This window comes from Trachurus trachurus, assembly GCF_905171665.1.
Source record: "Trachurus trachurus genome assembly, chromosome: 14".
Lineage (NCBI taxonomy): Eukaryota > Metazoa > Chordata > Actinopteri > Carangiformes > Carangidae > Trachurus > Trachurus trachurus.
Window position 1 is genome coordinate 17,038,909 of NC_139903.1, and position 21,988 is coordinate 17,060,896.

The following is a 21,988-nucleotide window of genomic DNA, read 5'->3' on the forward strand; positions in this document are numbered from 1 at the left end:
GACTTGGCAGTAGGAGGATGAGAAAGAGGATGTTCATATTTCCCCTCCCTCCATCAATCTCCCTCCAGAACGTACCTTTTTCCTGTAAGCAATACACACACTAAACCGGAAAACACAATTTATTAAATCGTTATCAGCAATCAAACCTCCCCTTTTTTCCTTACGATAAACATCCAATCACTCAAGATGCACTTCAAATCAGCACTCTAAGAAAATCTTAATTTCAATTACAAAGAGACTGAGCGTCCCACCTATAGACAAATTAATTCATCACTGTTCTGGGAAACGGGTAAGGCAGAAATGAAAGTAAAAAGTATATTTTCACACAACAAAAAGGCAATCTAACAACATCTAACAAGCCAATTTACTAATAAATAAGAGTACAAAATGAACTGAGAGAACTTAAACATCAAAGTGAAAAAACATAACAAAAAACCTTATCCAACCATTTAAATGTGAAAATTTTCGATATTAAAGCAGGTAAATCTGGAAAATCTGCTGAAACAAAATAAAGAGAAAGCCGTTATCCTGCCCATACAGCAAGCTTAACTCAGGGATGCCTTCCTAAACAGCCTGGCCTTACCAACACTACCCAGAGAACAAACAAACACTTTAGATGCAGCCTTAACCTCCGAAGAACTCAATAAAGACCTGTATAAAATGCCAAATAATAAATCACCTAAACCAGATGGACTTCCACCTGAAATTCTACATCACTGCTTTATAGGGGAACAGTAGAAACTGCTGCCTTCACCATGCATATGCACATTAACACTGCTGTCAAGACACCTCTATTAAAACACAATGAAGACACAACCTACCCTTCCAGCTACTGTCATCTCTCACTAATTAACACTAACTTAGAAATTATTACTAAAGACCTTGCAACCAGACTAGACAGTTACCAAAAAATAGATGCATTGTTTTAAATCAATTAATTTATCACAACAAAAACAAAACACAACCATAATTGTATCATTAGAAGCTATGAGAGTGCTTGATGAAATAAACTGGACTTTTTTCTAATTAGCACCCTGTGCAAACTTGGTTTTGGAGAATTGTTAATCCGTTGGATAAGAACAGTCACAGACAGGGTCATCCCACAATGCTTCACAACGCACCAAAGAAATTTGCCACTTTTATCAGAAATTATAAAACAGAACAACAAAATTGAAGGAATTCAGGATGCCAGTTCACATTCTGATATTCGGTTTTATGCTGATGACATTATACTTACAGAACCCTTTTGTTTCACATCGGGAACCCTCATTAACCACTTCAACTAAATCAACCAATCCACCACTGTCGTTAGATGCTTGGGATTATACAACCCAAGATTAAATTCTCCTATCTCAAGATGATAACATGAAACATTTAAGCATTTATATTTCACCTAAACTGTCCTGTGGCCTATACACATACAACAATACATACTAATACTGTATACAACTCACTTTCACTAGGCAAATCAGATCAGATTAATTATGTGTTTCTGATGTTTTCCACCAAACTCACCGGCAACTGGCTCAAAGCGCTCGGCTCATTAAATACTCAATTTTACAGGAAAAGCAAATTACCCAGAATCTCGCTCATAACACTGTAAAATGCAAAAGGTCACTGAGAAGTACCCAACTTTGTCCACCACCTCCTGGCAAATTAACTACAATATTTATTCAAATTGACCCAAAGTCACAACTAACCATGGCCAGAATTAGGACAGAACCAAATGTGAGACAGAATTACTGCAGGAACAGCACAGTCGCCACAACGCCTGGTGGAAAGCTATTGCGCTACAAGGACAAGGAAGAAATCCTCAAACAGGCAAAGAAATTGAAGGGAACTAATTTCTTCATAAATGAGGACTTCTCAGAGAGAGTCCGCCAGAGAAGGAAAGAACTGTTGCCACAGCTCAGAGAAGCACGGAAGCAAGGGAACTTTGCCTTTCTTAAGTATGACCAGCTCATAGTGCACCCTCCCCGTAAATTTTCCAATGAATCCCCTGAATGACTGCCATCCACTGCTTAAATTTTTAACTTGTTCTTATTTGTCTAAACATCATTTTTTACTTTTAAAATTATGTCTTCTACTGATGAAATGTTGAATGCTTCATATTTATCTGATGAGGAACCTGATTTTATTACTTTTTCCAATCAACATCTTTCATCTTATGATAATGCTGACTCAGATATAAATCTCAGTATTGGTTCCAGTAAGTCTGCCTGTAGATATTTTACTACGGAATCCTTCAATACTCTTGTTACTGAAAAGGACATCAGTGTTGAAGATTCCTTGTCATTTTTCCATCTAAATATAAGGAGTTTACCAAAACATTTTGATGACCTTATTGATTATTTTTCTTTATTTTCAATTCAGTTTAAGATAATCGCCTTAACAGAAACTTGGTTGACAAAAGAGAAAGTATCCCAGTTTAACATACAGGGCTATAATCATATTCCTTGTCACAGACAGGACAGGATTGGTGGTGGTGTATCTTTGTTTCTGCAGGAGGAACTTAAATTCTCTCTTCGCCCTGACCTTACAACTCCCTTTGAAAAGGAAGCTGAAGCCATATTTATTGAACTTACTGTGCACAAGACCAAGGTTATTATTGGCTGCATTTATAGGCCCCCAGATTCCAACCATAATTCATTTATTCATTGTTTAACTGTTTCGTTGAGTAAAATATTATCAGAGAAGAAATTATGTTATTTGTTGGGTGATTTTAATATAAATCTGATGCAACCCCAATCCTGTACTTTTGTTGACCATTTGAATACCTCTGCTTTTTATCCTCTCATTACCAAACCTACAAGAATTACAGCTACAAATAGAACTCTTATTGATAACATACTAACTAATTCAGTTGAGGGCCCGGGGATATCCGGTGTTCTGCTTGCTGATCTCTCTGACCATCTCCCCCTGTTCCACTTAACACACACTGTTGCTCCTTTCAAAAAAGGCAAGCCAGCAACCTCTCATAGAAACTTCTGTCAGGCTAACATAGCTAAGTTCATTCTGTCCCTCTATGAAAATTCATGGCATTCGGTGGAGATGGAAGACGATGCCCAGAAAGCATATGATATATTTTTTAAATTATTTTCTAAATTATTTGATATTGCTTTCCCCTACCAGAATACAAAAAGGTGCCCCCAAAAATCTAAATCTTGGCTCACCAAGGGTCTAAAGAAATCAATAAGAAAAAAACATAAACTTTATAAAACATACCTAACCAGCCCATCTCCACTGAATTTTAAGTCTTATTCCTCTTATAGGAACAAACTTCATCATCTCCTCCGAATTGCTAAGAGACAGCATTATGAGACTAAATTTACTGAGTCTGGTAATAATATGAAGTCAACTTGGTCAATTATCAATGAGATCATGAAAAAGACTCCTCCCAATAAAATATCATGTGATGAATTTCAAGTGGGACTGGAAAGTAAGTTAGTAACTGACCCTGTAGAAATTGCTGATGGATTTAATGATTTTTTTGTTAACATTGGACCCTTACTTGCTGCCAGTATACCTCATAGTTCTATGACACTTCCTGAAATACAGGCTCCTCCTAAACCTTTCAGGTTCAGGATGATTGGGAAGGCTGAGCTTGAGGACATTGTGACCAAACTCAAACCTAAAGGAGCTGGTCATGATGGACTGAAGCCTAGTCTTCTCAAGAAATGCTTGCCTGCCATTACAAAACCTCTTCTTCACATATTGAATTGCTCACTTGCTACAGGTCGTTGTCCTGACCAGTTCAAATGGGCCAGAGTCATCCCAGTACACAAATCTGATGAAAAGTGTAAGTACTCAAATTATAGACCAATATCCATTTTGCCTTGTTTGGCCAAAGTACTTGAAAGAATTGTGTACAATAGACTAACAGAGTATTTAAATGAATCCAATCTCCTCTATTCTCATCAATATGGATTTAGAGAAAAACACTCCACTGCGATGGCTCTGGTTCAACTAATTGATAGATTTTCAACGGCATTGGATAATAATGAATTTACTATTGGGGTTTTTATAGACCTGTCTAAAGCCTTCGATACCGTTGATCATTGTCTTCTGGTTAAAAAATTGCAGATGTATGGTATTGGGGAAATTGAGCTTCAATGGTTTTGTGACTATCTGAACAACCGTAAACAGTTTGTTTCTTGGAATGGTTTTGATTCTAGCTATAGGAAGTTAACATGTGGTTTGCCGCAAGGATCCATTCTTGGTCCTTTGCTTTTTATTATTTATGTAAATGATTTATATCTGGTCTCAAAAAGCATGTTTTTTGTCAATTTTGCTGATGATACGAATATGTTTATGTCGAATCGAAGTTATGAAGACCTAATTACTCAAACAAATGTTGAACTTACAAAAGTTAATCTTTGGTTCCAAAAAAATAAATTATCTCTAAATATTAAAAAAACTTCATACATGTTAGTCGTACCAAAAAATAAGAAAAAGATTCCTTATGATAAAGATGTCTACATATTCAATCATTCTCTTATTAGAGTGCAATATGCCAAGTTTCTGGGTATTTATATTGATGAAAAATTAAATTGGAAAAAACATGTATCATTCATTTGTAACAAAGTTGCTAAGAACATTGGTGTCATCAGCAGGATAAGACATGTTTTACCCAGAAAAATCCTTATATCACTTTATTATACTTTAATATATCCTTTTCTCACTTATTGTAATCTTGTATGGGCAAGCACTTACAAAACAAACCTCAAACACCTTGTTACTTTACAGAAACGATTTGTTAGAATGGTTACATACTCTGAGCCACTTGCAAGTTCAGGTCCACTGTTTCAAGAACTTAATTTCATGAATGTTTATGATATCAATGTGTATCAGATTTGTTTATTTGTGTTTCAGCATAGAATGAATATTTTACCTTGTAGTTTCTCTCACATATTTATGTCCAACAACCAAATCCATAGCTACCAGACACGAAACTCTTCCAACCTCCACACTGCCTTCTTTAGAACTGCTCTTGGTCAATTTTCAATTCGTTATCAAGGTCCACGTCTCTGGAATCAACTACCTGACTATCTGAAAAAAATTATTAACTTAACATCATTTAAAAAGGCTCTCAAAAAGTACCTCATCAGTCAAACCATGTATCATCAAACATAAGACAATTATTGTTGTGTTTTAAGACAATTATTGTTGTGTTTTTCCTCTCTCTCTCTCTCTCTCTCTCTCTCTCTCTCTCTCTCTCTCTCTCTCTCTCTCTCTCTCTCTCTCTCTCTCTCTCTCTCTCTCTCTCTCTCTCTCTCTCTCTCTCTCTCTCTCTCTCTCTCTCTCTCTCTCTCTCTCCTTATGAGCTTATTCATTATTTTTGTATTGTATTATTCATTTATGTACGTATTCTTATTTTTTTTTCCCTTATATTTTACTGTTCAATCTCTACACTTTTCTACTTATTTCTCATTATTGTTCAATTATTTTCCTATGTTGTTTTTAAACTGTAACAAATTTGATATTTGAATATGTTGGGTGAGGTTTTCATATAAGCCCTCTTGGGTTTCATACCTCCCCTTTGCACATCCCAGTAATGCTGATTGTTCATGTTGTTTATTTATATGATATTGTTTGTGCTAAATAAATAAATAAAAAAAAAAAAAAAAAAAAAAAAAAAGAAATAGATGCAATGAGTCACCACCAGCCACCATGTACATTCATGAAGTTTGGCACAACTCCTCTGTCTATTCACATCATGGCAACAAAAGGGAATCACTCCTCTGTACAATGTATTTATTTGTGTGTGTGTGTGGACTCCAATACACTGTAACCCATGGGGACTCATGCCACTGTGGGAACAGAAATTGATGTCCCCACAGATAGACACTGCTTTGTGGGTGTTTGTGAGTGTGTGTATGTTTTGGAAAGGATGCGGAGGGAGGGGAAAAGATGGTGAAAAAGAAAATGGGGGAAAAAACATGCACACACTCTCACCCATTTGCTTATTTTATTTTTTCCTTAATTTTCAATAACTATATATTCCTGGAGTGGCTGGTCAGCAAGTGTCCATCATGGGTTGGGGCTGCATGTCGGCTGAGGAGGTGAAAGAAATGACTGACAGACAAACCCCAAGGGGTGAGGGACAGAGAGAAAAACAGTTTAAGTAGAGAAATGACCCCACAAAGAATTTCATCTCCCTCCTTGAGGGTTTGGGAACAGTTCAGGTTTACAGACAGGGTCTTGTCATCTGGTGGTCATCCTCCAGGGACCTTGAGGATGACCACTATATTGGAAGCCCTGTATTACTGTAGAAAGGACAGATTTATTTATTTATCTACCACATGGAACAAAACAAAATACCTCCAGTCCTCTTCAGTTTTAGGAAATTATTGGCCCTTTTCCCCACAGTTACAGCTCCGCTCGGCTCGACTCGACTCTACTTGACTCGGATTAGGTCATTGTCCATTATAACCGAGTACTTCATAGTAGACATTTCCCTGTCAGCTACCAAACACACTCATCTGCACCTCGTCGACTGACCATGGTGTGGATTTCCACAAACCAGCAATTTTACTCACATGAAAGAATAACAGCAGTAACAGCACAGATCAGTGGAATCACGTCACATTTTAGTATTGGCTCGGGGCACTTGGAACCTCGGCTGAGGCGTTACCCAAAAAAGTGAAGTCCGCACACTGTAAAGCTCCTCAAGTGTTTCATCTAGACCTTTAAACACCAGGATATCAGAACACAGGAGTGACATTCGGACAACAGACTTTATAAATCCTGTTGCTTTACACTATTTTGAGGCAAAACATTGTATCTCATTGTTAAAATATATTGGGATTGAACGTGTTCAGTTGCCACCCAGAGGTGGTGATATCAATGCTCTATTACTTCTGAGGGAAGCATTCTGGATCTCCACACTTGATACTGTGACTAGAGGCTTAAACAAAGCTTTTGATATTAGACCGTTTCTTTAGTGTTTCCCTGTTTATGTCATCCTATTTTTATGTGTTTACAGAGTGCCCAGGATGAGGCCCCTTACCCCCATGCTTCCCCCTTTCCCCTGGAGTCTCTGCTCTGGAGTTTGTCTCCCGTAAGTTTCCATATACTATATATCTCCCGTAACGGTTTCCATATATACAGTATATATTTTTCCCCCCAATATCTTTCTTATAAGATTTTTTTTTCCTTATTTACATTTTCTTAGTATTGCCCCCATGGGTGCCTTATATTGTATATGTATATATTATCTGTATTTGTCATGTTCATATTGTTATGGACCCGTAATTTGATAAGTGTGTGGTCTCTTCTGGGGCTTCTAGTGCCTCTACATGTACACCCCCTATACCAGTTTATCTGGTATATTGTTTTTGTGTACTTAGATTGACTGGATTTAACTGATGTGCATATTTGCCATCTATTGTTATTGTGTCTTTCTCTGAAAATTCAAAATACTTTTTAAGATACTTATCTTGGTAACATTTGTTGAATATTTGTCAAATACTTGTTATTTATCTATATATTTGTATTTGTGTGTTTATTGTTTTCTATTTATCGGCTCATCTCGCCTTAACAGCCTCAGATTATATTGTAATTTACTGATGTGTATGTCTTTGGGTTGCCTCACCTGAGTTGCATCCCGGGCTTGATTTGGGGGGGTGGGACCAATTGCCTACATGAACTAAATATTTCCTTTGTCTCTTATCCTGACCTATGATCCTGACGAAGACTGTGATCGAAACGTTGATCTACAATAAACACTTGAGGAGCTTTATACAGTGTGTGGACTTCACTCCTTTTTTTTAAAGTCAATTTTGTTTGTTAGTCCTGCACCTGTAACACGTTTGGATGTGCGTGCTCTACCCCACTATTGTGTTACCCAAAAAAGTACCAGACAGGCTACCAGGGACTACCCCTATAGTGGAAAAAAACAAAAAGAAGAGTAGAGTGAAGTCAAGCCAAGCAGCAGTGGGGAAGGGCCATACTGTATGTCCCACTGGCAAGACCAAGAGACAGATTAGCTTTAACCACAATACAACAGTCTTTTACAACATCAGTGAAATTACATCATTGACCGTCCTGACGGTCATATGTGGGATGGGAGATGATCTAGGTTGCTATATTTTATGGACATGCAATTATGTGAATAAGTTATCTTCTTCAGTGATGTGCTATTGTTCACTTTTGGGAGCAAATTCCAACTGGCAAGGGGAAATCTGACTTCCATTTCACTGCAGTACATTTTTTTGGCAATGGCCAGCAGGATCTCTGAAAGCTTGATAGAATGACTATGTGTAAGATTAGATTTTGAGAGGTTGCCCAAAAGGCATATCTGTGGATCCATTGATAAAGCATCACGGATCCTCTGCCAAAAACTGAGTAGTATACTAAGCTGCCAAGTGGAATGAATGAAAGTGCCCTCTGCTAGACCACATCTAAAACAAGGGATGAGAGATTGGGGTTAAGAGAGAGTAAGAGAGATTGGGAAAGGGCAAAATAAATCTGATGTAAAAGAATGAATTGAATTAACCTATAACTTGAATTTTAGCGCACATCTAACACCATTGTCCTGCCACAGTTTGGCTTCATCTCCATATCTAAATTCCCACAATTTTAACTAAAAAGACCAACAAAAAAAGAGAGAGAGAATCCTTGAATATAGTTCTTATCATCCTGAAATAGAAGTTCAGTGGGTGAAATCTGGAGTTGCTGACCATGGAGGTTATCAATGATGAAGTTAAGTATTTCAAAAGAAAATTTGTCACTCTGCCAGTTGATATTTCTGCTTAGTTTCTGGAAGGACATAAAAATTTCATCCATAAAACAAATGTTCCAATGTGAGTGATACTGTTTTCAGGCCAAGACTCACAGTTTCTGCTCTGGTAATAGATACAATAGGGATAAGACAAGCCTATTTCCACACAAGGGAGTCTGGAGAGACAGAAAACGATCTTGCCTGAGCATCATTTTGTACCAAGAGTGAAAAGGTTATAGGTAATAGTCCTGATTACTTTTCATCCCCTTTAAATAAAATATCAAGAAAATTTTGTTCCAGCTTTCCTACACAGTCAATCATCCTATCAACTTTACACTTATGTGCCAGTCTCTGTTCAGTGTGATACTGTAGCTTTGTGTGCACACGTGCGTGTGTGCGTGTGCGTGTGTGTGTGTGTGTGTTGCGTCAACCTTTATTTGATCAAGAATATCAGTTTAATTATTCTCCACACCAAAGTGCCCACGATGGAGAAGCCCCTTTTCTTGTTGTTTCTTTAAAAATTAAATTCAAAGGGAAGAAAGCTGGAGACACACACCCTTTGTTTTAGTGGTTAATAAAACACATTTTTGGGTTAGTGGATTAAGTCTACTTTGCAAGGTCCAGAGAGCAACATCCTGCCTTTGGTTTAATTGAGGATACAATAGGGAACTCTCCATGGGCCACTGAACATACAGCTATCCTAAGGTGCAGAATAACAACACAAGCTGCTGCCTAATATGAAATATCTGTGTAAAAGTGACGAGTTCGACAGAAATTTGACAAAGTTCAGCTCAACATGCAGCACTGGAACAATAAAACAACAATTAACAATAAAATAACCTCCCTCTGACACACACCAGATCCAGCCAGTTGGATCGATAGATCACTGAAAATCACTGGCCCTAGCATCAACTTTCCTTGAGCTCCTTTACCCTGCTTCACAAATGCAGAAATGAGTGCAAAAAGCTGAGTACACTGATACATTAAAATTTTGTCTGTTTTATTACTTTCATCTTAAGAGTAATAATGCTCTGAGGATGGGGTCAGGCTGGGGAAAACAAAAACGCATATATAGGCATTTAAAAAAACAACAACTCCACCCTAAGTCAGAAAGTAGCATCTAATAATAAGTCATGATAACTGTTGAATGATGAAAGTTTTTCTTTAATATTATTTTCTTTTATTGTTATTCTCCTATTGCTCTTTATTCTGAGGTTATTTTACTCTAGTCTAGTCTAGTCTGTGTGAATGTATGTGTGCACAGGCCTCTACTCACAGGTAGCTTTCTATTTTTATATTTATATATATTTATATATTTTTTTACATTAGTTTAATGATTCTTCACACCCTCGGGCAAACATTACAATGTCTCATCTATAAACTATTCTGGCAAAGAATCAACTTCAGTGCTTTTGCCATTGTTTGATATAGCATCAAGTTTAATACACACATATTAACAGCAAGAGACCTGCATGTGAGTGTGTGGGACACTTGTTTATGCATGTGTCAACAAGCAAAGGCAGAAATAGAAATATACTGTATGAACAAAGGAACAGATATGTGGACACATTGTTTACGTCTTACTGTACCTCTCGTCGACACTCACACACACACGCACGCACGCACACAAAAAAATCAGCACATTAGATAGAGTCAGGCAGGTAAGGTGCTATAAATTACAAAATGCAACTCCTGCTTATCTCAACATTGATTAAAGGGGAAAACTGGTCCTGAATACCATCTAGAGCCCAAAATGGTTAGAAATGAATAAATCATAGCTCTTATCCCAAACAGCAGAAGGAGAAAATGAGCAATATCCTCGAAAGCTTTAATTTTTTCCAGCGTAAATATGAAGGGTTGTTTAGTGAATTCTAAGCAGACGCTTACCTGATTGGAATTTGATGTTCAGCGGCAAAGGTGGAGATACAGGGAATCTGTGTGAGAGAGACACACATTAAAATACAGCCTTTAATTCCACCGTGAAGACTAATTTGAAAACACTGTAGACAGTACATCTAAAAATAAATTGAGTGTGTAATTTGGCACATACAGTATTGAAGGATCAAAGCCCATAGGGGAAAAAAAGTGCACAACTGATAAGACAGTGTTTGTTGCATGAATACATATTGTATATTTCAAGCTGTTTGCAATTTTGCTTGTACCCCAACAATGAGGGACCATATATTTAAATTATGCCCAAGGACTTTCTTAGTAGGCTACAATGACATTCTTGTATGTATGTGTTACAGGAAGATTATTTTGAAGTAGGGTAGCTGAAACGGTTAATCAGCCCAACCAGAATATAGATCGGTTTATTTTTATCTCACTCATTTGCAGGCATGAATTGGACAAATGGCTCTTTCTGTTTCTCAAAATGATGGAATGAATCGCCCTATTTAAAATGTAGGTTATAGCCATTGCTCTGATTAATGAATCTAAGAGGAAAAAAATGTAAATGCATGTATTCATCTCAGACCCTGCTGACTGTTTTTGCAGGTCCTCATGCAAACCCCACCTGAAAGAGTGAAGCTCTACCTTTTGCAATCTGACGGGCTCATGCAAACAAACAAACACACGTATGTCACAGATCCTCACACCGACTCACTTTGATTCCCAGTTGTATTAGTTGTGCAAGACATATCATCTTTTGCAGTGCTGCTCTTTTTATCTCTCTTGCCTGTACAGTGAGCATTAAGAGAGAGCTGATGGTATAATGTAGAAAAAGAGGAGCTCTAAGGGCAAGAGTCCTCATCTTCACCGGTACCTTTAAAGAGTAATCAGCCAGAGCTGCTGTGTGTGTTAAACTCCTTAATATCAGCGTTTACACAAGACATGGTACATTGTGCAGGTTCCTATAAAGCCAAAAGCAATTGTTGGTAAAGTGTTTCTGCCATTAAGTGTAAATTTGGTATCAGTCGCATGCTGAATAATTAAGCAGCACATTAGCATAACAATTTTTTCATGTTGTACTTGTATGACTTAAGTATTTCTGACAGCTGGAATGGTGTGAACTGATTAACTACAGTGATTCACATTGTGATTAACACAATCTCATGTGATTTGGTTACAAACCAAATGTGATTGTAAAATTTTAATAAAGAAAAGTGAGAAGTGGATTTTTAATTTTCTCAAAAAACAAAACAAGACGAAAAACAAATCTTGAGGGCATTTCTGAAATAATTTCATAAAGCGGGATCAGGCCACTGAACACACAGCTGTCTTTCACGTTGCATTAAAAATCCATGTCAGGAGAATTCTTTACATGATTTGCAATTTAAATTTTGACCTTTTTTTTTCAAATTTGAAATCGCAAACAACTTATAGCTACTAATGTCAACTAATGCACTTTCTCTAAGAATATATTATCATCATAATTATATTTGAGAGTGCACACTTCAGCAGGAGAATTGACACAGAGGCCAAAGAGTCAGCAGGTTCAATATACAGTATTTTGAGCTGTACATGGAGACAACACACACTCAAGCCTGTGCTTGTTGTCATTTCTCCAGCTGTCAGTCAGTCCATCTTGTCACATCCACGGGTTGTGGCTAATAAACAGTCTGTGAAAAAAAAAATGCTGTGGCTTCATTTGTGTGGACATGATGCATAAATGTAGCCTGGTCCTAACGAGTGTGCAAAGAGACTGGCCGGACGGATGGAACACAATGAAGCTGCTGCTGCTGTAAACAACAACCTCCCCCCATTGCAATAAGCAGAGCAAAGAAAGTGTGTCCCTCAACGACAGCTGCAGGTTTTTTGTCCCATGTATTTAAGAATACATGGGACAAAACTTTGTGAACATGCTCTTGCTCCAGCTTTAATTCTTGGATGTTAGGCAGCGTTGCCACAACGGAAGAAAATGGCTTCGCAAACACCTGTCTCTGCCAATAACTTCAAACTTATAACCTCATAACCTCAACATCATTCTTCTCAGCCTCTCTATTTGCTGATTGGCCGGTAGAAAAACATTTCAATCCCAGGCGGAGTAGCCCACTGAGGAGAAATGAAAATTAAGCGGAGGTAGGCTATGTAGGTGGGCAGAGCGGAGCCAGGCTAGCATAAATCTGTGTTGGTAGCTACTTTAGCTCTCTCTAGATTTTTGATAATTTGCAGTGTAGAAATAAAGTGTTTTCTAAATGTGCTTGATATCATGGGTGGGTTTAGTAACATAGCTGTTCATTTTCATCTTCTCTCACTTTTAGTCAGCTCTAACCTTGAGACGAGTCTCTTTGGGTTTGTTTGTTTTAAAACTAGATTTGACACAGAGGAAGCCTGTATAGCCTGTTACCACTGTGGCAAATGGTCACCAAACCCGGACCCACTTGTGTAGTTTCCTGAGACACAACAAAGAAGTCTGGAGGACAGGGACATCTACCAGGCTGTCTGGACCGTCCTCTCTGTCAACTTTGTGCTTGTCTTTCACTACTATTTAGTAGTGTGTGTGTGTGTGTGTGTTTACAGATGTGATGTGAAGGCTTAGCCAGGCACTGACCACCTGTGGCTTGACTGGCATGTTTGTTGCGCAGCAGGTAGCTTGGGCACGTCTCCAGAGGCGTCATCACACAACCTTGCTCGCCTGAGTGTCTCAAGAGGACCTGCAGAGACACATTTTTAATGACATTGTGAACAGCGATTAGGTTTTCTAACAAGAAAAATAATAATTATGCATGAAAACCTATGTGTTTTTCTCCATTAAATTCTAAACGTATAAATCAAAGCAAATTTCGGAGCCTAATAGTCTGAGTGCAAACTGTATGGATGTGAAGGCGAAGATGAAGGTGTATGTGTTGCTGTGTGTGTGTCCTCATGGGTGCATGTGTGTGCAATAAACCCTTGAGCCATGAGAGCTTATAGCTTTGAGGGCCCAGCCCCTCCAATTAAAACCTGTTAAAGGCAGAATTCTCTTTACTTCTCTCCGCAGGGAACTGACAGAGGAGGCTTGTCTAGTTTCTCACTCTACCCAGAGTAATAATTACCTGAGATAATTACTTTCCTCTCTCAAGCAATTAATGCCAATTCCAGGGGCGATGGTTTGGGACTCAGGCGGGGACTGAGGTTATGCACAGGCTTAGGAATTAACAGCAGGGAGCTTTTATTTCTATTTTTTTTCAGTCTTTATTAAACACTTTGAGACATGAAACCATGAGACATGAGCCACAGTGTGTAGCGAACTGCATAACAGAGGACAACAAAGCATGGAGAGGTAAACTCGAATAGAACAAAGGTAATTGGAACAGATGTCGGTTTGACAGAGTTTGCTTTTTGCCCCCTTGAATGTTGTTTCCAGCTCCTGGTTACCCAGTTAGACAGATTGGTAAAGGTGAAGTGACTAATTATGAAGTCAAAGAAAAGCTGTATGTACACGAGAAAGGAAAAAGTTCAACCACAGCTCTCGTACAGCAGAAGAGGTATCCCAAAAGAAAAAAGGAATAAATAAAAAACATTCCTCCCTGATTGTGTTTGTGCTTTTTCTGAATGACTAAAACAGACCATCACACAGTGCTGCATACAAATGAGAGGGATCAGGATCAAAACCATACACGCCTGTGTCTGATCCTGCTGCGATGTGTGTGTTTTTTTTTGCATATGCACACATGTGTGAATAAGCAAAGCTGATAGCCATCACATGCAGCTGCCACCCCGGGCTGAGCACTCATACACTGGTGCCAGTGTCTCATCATGGGGTATGTAAAACATTGTTAGAGGCTGACCCACACTCACAACCATTTCTTTTTTTTTTTACCCCACTTGGAATTACGGAGTGGCAGAGATAGAGAGACACGCAGCAGGGAAAGATGAACACTCATCTCATTGTACGGTAACAGATCTCATCAACTGATTGGTTATCCTCCCCGTACTGTGTTTTTATTCCCTTACGAGATGGGGTGTTAACAACATGGTGTGTTAACCGTGCAGCAGTTACATGAGCAAGGCCCATGTTTTGTCAGCTCTGCGTGATCAGAATCAGCTGCTAATCAGCTTGCCTTTTGAAATAAGGGCAAAATGAAGACAGTTTAACAATTGCAATCTCTCAGCCACAACTGTATTTCAATGAAAGGCCAAAATGTTCACTTCTACAAAGGATGTAGATGATGACTGTCATGCTTCTTAAATAAGCTAGACATAACATTTAAAAAAAGATCTCAGTAAATATGATACGATATGTGAATATATGATAAATATGTACTTCGAAATTTTAGACAACAGACATATGGCAAGAACTTGATCGTATATTGTTCTTGACTGGCTGGGTTAATGGATCAGTATCAAATTACTTCATAGATAAACAATCTCAAGTCCACACAGATTACATTATTATTGTATTTTTCAGTGAGAATTAAAATTATTTCTTAATTTAAAGAAGCCATTTGTAAGGGTTGCGCTTGCCTCTTAGCTAACATTAGCATGAGCAGCTGTTTACTTACCGGTCTAGCCAAGAGCTTCAGGCCATTGTTTCATTTACAAGACAAATGATTAAGCCTACAATATGCCCTCTGAGCAGGACTATTGTCTGTGGACTGGACACTACATTGATTATCATGGTTGCTCTAGACTGAGTGGCTAAACTTTTAATGCTAACAATATGCAGCAATAGCACAATTTATAGAATCGCTAATATTCATGTTTACTTAAAACAAACAACAAAGAGGCAAAGTCTACGAACTTGCGTATCATTATGGTATCTGGTTGTGAGTTTGTGTCTAGGTGTCTGTGCACCATTGTGGGGCACTGTATGGTGCCTATAGTGACCACTAATGAGCACAAATGTACAAAAACTGAGAAACAAAATATTAGCAACGCAATTGTCGACAATACAGTACACTGCACAGCACCACAAACAACCACATCCTCTGAACATACCACAGAGACGAATCAACACATCTCAGACCCTCACAGAGAATCAGCTACAAAGGTCAGCTTTGTTACATGCCTGTTAGCTATCTGTACCTCATAAACTGGACAGTGCGCAACAACAAGCAATGCTTATTCCCTTCTCTCACACACAAAGCACATGTGTTATCCAACAGTAGTTGGGGAGAAAAGAAGTTAAATATGCTGTTAATGTGCATGTGGGAAGTCACCAAAAATATCGGGAGACCTTAAAGCCTTTCCTCCCTCTCAACACAGAGTCAGACACAATTACAGTGTGAAGGGAGGGTCATTATATTCATGGCAGAGAGCGACAGAGAGACAGGGGAAGTATAGATGAGAAAGAGAGCATCATAGAGGGGGATGGCATTTAAAATGTATAGCTGTTGTTATTGTCTGTGTTCCATTAACGTGGGAAGCAAAATGACCACATATTGTTTCATCAATAGTGAGTAAATGACAGAGGGAGAAGGAGTGTCACCTTTAGCGGCGAGCAAGAAACAATACCATTGATGGTTCATTGTGTCCATGATAAATACAATGAGCCCATCTTTTTAGGCTGTTTTTGGCTGTCAGGAACAGATAATGTGCTTGTTAAATATTCATCTAATTACTATAGATGAAGAGCCTTTTTGTGTGCCGTGAGGTGACATTTCAAATGCCACTCAATAAATCCTCAAGTCTAACCTATTCTTTCTTAGTTTGGGTTCAAATAGATCAGCTGGAAATTTAATGACCCCCACAGTAAAACAAGGCCACTGCAAAAAGTAATAAAAGAATATGCAAAAAGGACTGGAATATATTTGAAAGAAAATGTGTGTTTGTGTTGCTTTTCCAAACATTGCAGTGTGACCTTGGTAACAGGAAATGTTCAGTCATGTCCTCTGAGGGAAAAACAAACAAACAACAGTATTGGCTGTTTTGTTCAATGGCTCCACTCTGATGATGGGATGAAGTGTAGTGTAGGAGGAGGAAGTTGGAGAGTTAATAGGTTGGCCCAGGACAGATGCAACAGGGGAGGATAAAAGCAGAGGTGGGAGTGGTATGCACCGGAGGAGACGAGAGGAGAGAGGAAGAATGGAAATGGACAGAGAGAGGGTGAGGCGGGAAGGTAAATTGAGAAAGGCAGATTGAAACAAGTGAGACGAACAGGAGAAGATGGGTTAACCAGTTATAAGCAGGATTGACTGGTGATTTGAGACATGACTCTGGTTGCAAGTCTGTGGACTAATTAACTTCATTATGCTGACGGGGACCATGGGAACTGTAATTGCTGAGAAAAAAAAAAAGTAGATGACATTATGTATGGCAGCAAATAATCTCTGGGGGTTGTCTTCATGCATATAGGATGAAGATTGAAGCACTTACAGTAGATACAGACTTATGTTTCTGATGGTTTTGTTTTACTTCTATAGTGTGTAATGTCACACACACACTTTCTTGTTGTAAGACAGAGTAGAACTTTTTATGGTAGCTTGTTGCCAGGTCATCCTATTAATGTGGAGTGGATAAGGAGGAAATATTAATAATCTAGTGGCTTTTAGATGAAGCACAAGCCAGTGATACATCTGTGTTTTTTGTTTATGCCATGAACAAAAACTTTAATTAGATAAAGTCACAGAAGATGAAAGACAAAAGATGAAAAACAGCATGTGAGTGAGACCAGTGATGTTTGTGTTAATGTCAACAAATGTTGTTTTCATCATCATGAGCTGGATCAGCTGGACCTTTTTTTTTTGTTTAACATTGGGTCATTCTTTTAGCAGCTAATGGGTTGTTATTAGCACTGCACCACCCAGTGGCTCAGAGTGGCCTCGGGCCTACAGCATGAAGCAGCCTCGTTATCTATCTCCGCTCTGTGATCACTGTTTTTTCTGTCGAGTAAACAACTCTCATACTAAAAAAAAAAGACGATAAAGAAAAAAAAAATCACTTAAAAAAAAAAAAAACCCTCTAGATTATTCTGACAATCCAGTAAATTCCTCATTTACATTCAGCTCAGCTTTTAAGCCACTGCAGTGTCTTTTAAACCCTGACATTTCTCCCAGTGAATCACTGTGATTTTAGGTCCTGTGATGTTGTTTCCATTAGCTGAGTTCATCTGCATACGCTTAATAAATTGCCTTCCCCGCTGCACCCTGACTTTTTTGAAAAACTTGACATTCAAAGAGGGTTCTCTCTTTCTGAAAAACACATAGGATCGTTGGATTATTTCTTCATAGCTTCAGTTTTCTTCACTTAACAAACTTAAAAACCACAGAAGCAGCTGTGAACACTTGCTGAGCATGTTCAATCTGTCATATAATGCAAACTCTTCAATGTGCACGTGTATGCATTTACACACACACACCAGCATACAAGCAACAGGCACCAACAAGAATATCTGCCTGTTGTTTTCGAATCTCCTCTGTGGCTTTAAAATGTAGATGATTCATCCCTCTCTCCAAAGCTCCCCTCTCTTTTCTTCTCTTTCTTTACATAGACAGAAAGTCATCTGGCACAGTAAAGTCATCTGTAAAAGAGACTGATGGCTAACAATTGATGTGCCAATCCCGTCTAGACAGCGGCACTTCATCCAATTATGTTGGAAATACAAACATGATCGCAACAACAATGGCAGGATTACCAACACCATAGAGGGGAAAGAAGGAAGTGGAGGAAGACAAGTGATGAGGATGAAATTGACAAAGGAAGATGGATGGGGGACGGGTTTGGACTGTGATGGTATCGACAATAAGAGATATGGATTTTATTTTGCGAGAGGAACAAATTACAAATAAATGCAGACTTGTCTTGGTGCCACTGAGTAGGCGTCAGTGAGATGAAGGTTTGTGGTCGAGTTCATGTGTGTGGGAAAAGAAGTGTCAATATTAATACAAATAAGACAAATCCTTATTCACACCCTAACCCACACACACAACCCAAGATGGACAAGCAGAAGCATGAACTGTAATTGGAATCTTGTTTATTTGTGATTTTTAAGTCACCACATTACGTCTACATACTTCAGCTTTACTTTACTAGAACTATACTCATTATTTTGGTTTATATCAAACTTCAAAAAGCTTTTTTCTATAAAAGATACAAACAGCCTGCAAAGCATCAGCCTCTTAAAGAAGTTCATGTTTGTGTTGAGTGTCTTTAGCGCTTGATTTTCCAAGACCAAACCACCAGCACATGAATGCACCACAATAGTCGTATAGTGACAAACGTTAACAACCACTTTGGAAATCTAACAAATTAGGTTAAATGAGTGTAAAATGGTTAATAATAATAATTAATTATAATAGTTAACAATAACATTGTTTAGTTTTTTGCTTTTTGCTTTTTTCCATAATATTTTTTCATAATTGTATGAAATAAAGTCTATACTGCACATGTTAGTGCTGGGTGAGGTGACATTTCCAAGAGAAAAGATCTTCCCTTTTTGTTGTCTTTTACACTCGCTTAATAAAAAATGCCCTTTAAGATTTGCAGTCGAAATAATAAAATATTGATTTTTCATTTGAAAATCACTGATGCAATTAAAACCCGCTCTGTACTAAAAATGTAAGCATGCAGCCTGTGATGTCCAGTGGGTTTGTGCAGGTTTGATTTGGTGTGGGGGGACAAATAAAAAAATTCTGACGTAACGTCTGACAACCAGCTCCGCAAATAGGCATCCCGCCAGACAGTTAAAGATGATATGTGAATAGATCAAGCTCCTTTAAAGGGGGTTTGCACAGACTGCAATCAGACTGCGATTCTGTGTGAATGTCAGTAGCAGCAGTGTGTTTGCACCTTTGTATGTGTGTGTATTTATGTGCTCAATTTCTTCATCCACCGGCTTATTTACTTAGCCCCTCTGATGCCTGGTGTTGACTTGACATTCTCCATTACTCTCTTCATTTGGCCTGTAATGTAACCCTCCTTGCGTCTCCCTTGAGGCAGTGTCACCAGGTGTTGGCCACCTCTTTACCTGATTCTCCCTGTGCTTCAGTAGACTGTTGGTGTTGTGGTTCCTAATTTACAGTACAGCACTGACTTGATTTCAGTTTATTCTCAGCCAGATGATGCAACTTCCCACTCTGTTCAGTTACGCTGCTGTTTTTTTGGCCGACAAATCTGGAGTCGTCTTCATGTGCATTTGCTGAGAAAAGTCAGCGTGTGACTCTTCTGTAGGATGTTAAATCTGAGGAGACAAAACGTCCAATCCTCTATTCTTACATTATTAAAATAGAATCTTTGCATGGGCATCATTTTCTCTGTGTCTGCGGCTCCCCGTTTTAATGTCTACTTCAGAGTTTGCAAAGTCTTCTTAAATCTTTATCATGTAATGTGCTAAGCTGGTTGCTAAGGCTGTGAAATTAACAAGATTAGTATTAGGAGCATTATTATACATATCACATCGACAGATTTTAGGAAGACAGAGGCTCCCAAAGTTGTGCAAACATTACAGAAAGAAACTATTCATTTATTTTTCCAGCCATTTTATTAATGTTTGATGTTTCTAAGGGGATTAAAACTGAGGGCACATATCTAAAACATAGATAATTATATCATAATTGACATTAATTTATGATATGAATTAGTTCAAACTTAGTAGTTGTGTGCCGGATTTTGAACAAAGTCAGAGGATCCGTCCAAAATTTCAGATTTAATATGCTGGATGCATTGCAGTGTTGATGATGACACAGACTCAGCTCAGCATTTGGATGATATTAATATGTTCTAATTTTGACATACTTCTTGTTATTAATTAACTACTACATCTTTTTACTTAACAAAAAAATGAGAAGACTGCCCCACAAGGGTAAAGGCATTAGAATTTGGGAAAAGATCAGTATGCCAATAAAGTCTTTCTGCATTTTAATTAGGACAGGATCATTAATGAGTCATCTGAAACTGCACACTCTGAATGAACAACTCCTTTTTAAAATGTGGCATTGGCTGCCTCTGAGGCCAGTGTGCTAATAGAAAAGTTAATTACATTAGAGGCATTCATGTTAATGTATGTACTTTGACAGAAGCGATATAATAAAAGGTTAGAGGAGTGTGTTCCAGTCCCCTGATACCAGACACACTTAATTGCTTTGTCTTGATTTTCACAGTCAGTTATTTTGACACTGTTGTACAATACAGTTGTACAATCATGAATTGCTTGTTAAGCTTTGGTAAAACACGAGGTGCAGTTTTGATTAGACCGCATATGATCATTTGCATATGTGTATATTTGTATGTTGTATGTAAGTGCAGAGACTGTAGGCTGTGACCTACAGGCATGAAATGTAAAGACGAGCACAAAGAGTGAGAACACAAAGGAAGCAGCGATGATAACCTCCCTCAACCTGTCACAAGACTTAAAGCCTGTAAGTGGGTGGTGCGATAAACTGATGACACACTGGAATATTGTGTGTGCAGCGTGCTATGTGTTGTGTTATCACTGACTGTTACAGCAACATTGATAATGTCTGTCTCTCCTGTAATATTGGATATTTGTGCAATGATTGACAGCTATTTGCTCTGCTGCTTGCAAAGCGTTTCCCCCATTCTTCCTCCAAATGAAACAAAACAACTAATGATTATATACATATATTATTATATACTGTAGCTTCAGCTTTCTCCATATGTGCACTGGAGGCACTCTTCCACCTACAAGGAGTTCCCAAGCATAACCAGAAACTGCCATTACTCAGTCAGTCGGGGACGCTGAGGATTACAGGTGTGGCCCTGCTGTTGTGGTCCAACCAACAACACGTTACTTTTGTGATACTTAGATCAAAGACGGTTTATAAACCAAGACCTTTCATGACGAGTCAGCTTCCTGTATGCATGTCACGTGGGCTTCTGCACGGCCACGCCCCTTTAGAGAGACCAGAGGCAGCTTGGAGTGTATTGATTCCTATGGGACAATTTAATGTGAACACCGATTATGGTCGGGTCTTTCTCCCCATGGTCACTGAAGCAAATTTTGGACTCATTTTTCACAAGCCACATCTCTTCTGAACAGTTTGACACCAAAATGGTAATTTTCAGACGGAGAGATCTGGAGAAAATCCACTTTGTTCCAGACCTGTCTCTGTCTCTACGACACACTCTCGCGAGATTTGGCACCGATCTCCTAGGCAACGTCAGACAAACGGCCGCGAACTCCCGTGAAAATGATTTAAATTATTTTTGGCATGCTAAATATTACTGTTAGTAGTGCAAATATTTAATGTTATATCTCACTTTCATCTACCTAAAAATTTTATAAATCCACACACACGTTCACAGACGAGGTGGTGACGGTTGGCCACGCCCATTTAGAGAGACAGGAAGTGTATACCATTTCATATCATTGGAGCAGCCGCTCATGGAGTATCTTTCCATTTATTGAATATCTTTGCTTAGATTTTATACTGTAACAAATCTGTC